This window comes from Rhamphochromis sp. 'chilingali' (genome assembly GCF_963969265.1).
Source record: "Rhamphochromis sp. 'chilingali' genome assembly, chromosome: 15".
In the NCBI taxonomy this organism is placed as follows: Eukaryota; Metazoa; Chordata; class Actinopteri; order Cichliformes; family Cichlidae; genus Rhamphochromis; species Rhamphochromis sp. 'chilingali'.
In genome coordinates this window covers 34,117,325-34,120,606 of record NC_137942.1, presented here as the reverse complement: position 1 = coordinate 34,120,606, position 3,282 = coordinate 34,117,325, and the positions used below count along the sequence as shown (strand labels likewise).

Below are 3,282 nucleotides of genomic sequence, written 5' to 3'. Positions count from 1 at the left end.
ACTTAGAATCTCAGCTCTAAATGTAATTCAGATGTTTTTTTAAGTATGGCTAATGTATTATTTGACTTCTAAGGCACACACACACACACACACACACACACACACACACACACACACACACACACACACACACACACAAGCAACGGTTTAACAAATTTCACTGCAAACTATAAAAGGAATCTGGATTTATATAGAACATAGTAGTGATGGATTAAGTGCAGGAAACACTAGCATAAGGTGTCTATTGAACAAATCTCCTTCAGCGTTCAAAATGACCAAAGTGAGGCCTACAGGCGTTTCTCTCGGTTGGTTGTGTTCAGGGAAAAAGCAGCTAAATACACTGAGACTGCTCCACATTGTTAGCGAGTTAACTCTGGATATCTGTAGGTTTTGTCAAACTTGGAGTGAACAAAAGCAGAAAAACAGTAAAAGATGCAGACAGTGAAAGTCTGGTTTATTTCATGAACACAATGAAACATTTTACAGTCCACAGAGCAAAGTAGCATACATGATAAATAGATACACATAACATGAGAAGTAAAACTCGTCGTCTTACCACATGTTATATTCTGTAAACTTAAAATAACCACAGAAATTAGAGTTTAGTGTTTTAAGTCATCTATTAAAAAACATGAGTCAACATTACTGAAGTGACGCTTTAACGATGCGTCTTATCACCGTGTTTATGATGATAAAACATGTTCTCTCGTTAGTAGATGTCAGCGCTGTCACTTGTCATGAAAATGTCCAGAGCCAGGGTTCCTCTTTAATCACCATTGATCATTAATAGGGTCACAAAAGATTTGTCACATTATCCCCATAAACAAAATTGCTTTTATAGAAATCATTGTGATACAAATATTTAGATTCTTGATTCACAATGTGCACGAACTCAAAATCTTTAGAGGTTCATATTTATAAAGTATCGCAAATAATACATTTATACCATTGTATGAGCTACTTCTTGTAAAAACTGATTGAAAAAAGCTCCTGTCGTGACCTTCCTTCTGTGAGGACACACACACACACACAGAGAGAGAGAGAGAGAGAGGGGGAAGATCATTAGGATTGGAGGCGTTTTTGGATTTTCACTTATTGTTGGCTTTACAGTCACATAAAATTCATTCCAATTTTTTTGCCTTTGCTTCAATTAAGGTGTTTCTTTAAATCTACAGCAGCTTCCTTTTCAAAAAGTTTACTGACATAGTAAGGAAGTAGCTAGGGAACTCAGTAAGTATGAGCAACAACAGCTTAGGGACTGTTTCTACAATAAAGAGGAATTCATCATCATCCGCAGTTCATCAAAAAAAAAAAAAAAGTGCCATTAAAAACAATTCAGCAGATCCTCAAAGTATGGATACAATCTGTTTTCAGCTGTAGAGGTACGCTTCATGTACTTATCAACATGCAGTTTAGAGGCTTGCATTAGAGTGCTTTGGTACTTGGGCCTCTTTTATTTAGCACGGTTATACCATTGTGTATTTAGCTATATAAATATGCTCAAGAGTCTATTGTATGTTTGTCATGCAATTAAAAATTCAAAAATATAATTTTTAAATCAGTAACTTTGCAAATTTAGAGGAAATGTTTTTGGATAACAAATGTGTCACATTTTCAACAGGGTTTGAATAATCAGCGTTAACAGACATCCTTACCTTGGAGCAGAGAAACACGGTGTATTGTTGCTTTTCTCTATTGTCTATTGTTCTTTTCCTTGGCTTCTCTTTCATATTTCTCTAAGGTCCTCTTGTCTACCATGCCAGTCAGATACCTGTGGTACATGAAAGGAACATGTCAAAGGCACGATGTGATGGAAGCAACTTCACTCACCTAAAGAAAAAAGGAGACTACTACTCACATGATTTGTCCTCCAATGGTCGACTTGCCAGCATCTGGAAAAGCAGCATATATTAATCAGCTAACCTACACCTTCCACGTAATAAACCCATTTTTACCATACCTGATGTGCGTACGAAACTAAGTGTGCGATTTAGTTTGTAAATAACAACCAGAGCGGGTACAACCGGAGCCCTAATACACCAGTGAAAACAGCCCCAACAAACTAAATGTTTGGACAAAAATCTCAAAGCCGTCGTTGTTATGCGTGCCGGTCACACTCACACATGCTAACTCAAAACAGCAAACGAGACTTTCCACTAACCTACATGTCCAATGAACACCACATTGATGTGTTCCTTTTTGGGAGCATCCGGCTGTGTGGGTGGAACCTTGGGCACGAGCACCTCCTCTTCCTCCTCCATCATCTCTGGAGCGGTCTCGTCTGGCACTTCTGGCCCCCGGTCCACGCACACGCCGCCTCCTGGCTCTTCCTCGCTGGGTTCTACTTCTTTCTGGTCCCATGGCTCCTCTGCGGTCATTTCTGCATCACCATTTTCCACGGGCGCTGCACGGACAAACAAAGCACATCTTTTTTTTTTTATGCTCATTTTAAAAATGAAAATAAAGAGCATTTCTCACTTCCACCACCATTACTTTCTCTGCCTTGTGCCACTCAAAGGCTCTCTTAAGGCATTTGCACAAGAAGTCAAAGTTCTTTACAGGGAGTGCAGAATTATTAGGCAAATGAGTATTTTGTCCACATCATCCTCTTCATGCATGTTGTCTTACTCCAAGCTGTATAGGCTCGAAAGCCTACTACCAATTAAGCATATTAGGTGATGTGCATCTCTGTAATGAGAAGGGGTGTGGTCTAATGACATCAACACCCTATATCAGGTGTGCATAATTATTAGGCAACGTCCTTTCCTTTGGCAAAATGGGTCAAAAGAAGGACTTGACAGGCTCAGAAAAGTCAAAAATAGTGAGATATCTTGCAGAGGGATGCAGCAGTCTCAAAATTGCAAAGCTTCTGAAGCGTGATCATCGAACAATCGAGCGTTTCATTCAAAATAGTCAACAGGGTCGCAAGAGGCGTGTGGAAAAACCAAGGCGCAAAATAACTGCCCATGAACTGAGAAAAGTCAAGCGTGCAGCTGCCAAGATGCCACTTGCCACCAGTTTGGCCATATTTCAGAGCTGCAACATCACTGGAGTGCCCAAAAGCACAAGGTGTGCAATACTCAGAGACATGGCCAAGGTAAGAAAGGCTGAAAGACGACCACCACTGAACAAGACACAAGCTGAAACGTCAAGACTGGGCCAAGAAATATCTCAAGACTGGTTTTTCTAAGGTTTTATGGACTGATGAAATGAGAGTGAGTCTTGATGGGCCAGATGGATGGGCCCGTGGCTGGATTGGTAAAGGGCAGAGAGCTCCAGTCC

General features: G+C 40.3%; 1 long non-coding RNA gene across 1 annotated transcript; it reads right to left on the bottom strand.

Annotated features, from left to right (window-relative positions):
- Positions 1-428: 428 nt before the first annotated feature.
- LOC308411031 lies at positions 429-1,698 on the bottom strand. Its single transcript, XR_013974326.1, has 2 exons — positions 1,656-1,698; positions 429-1,007 (listed from the first exon to the last, which is right to left on the bottom strand). It is a non-coding gene; the product is annotated as an uncharacterized lncRNA (long non-coding RNA).
- Between the last annotated feature and the right edge of the window lie 1,584 nt (positions 1,699-3,282).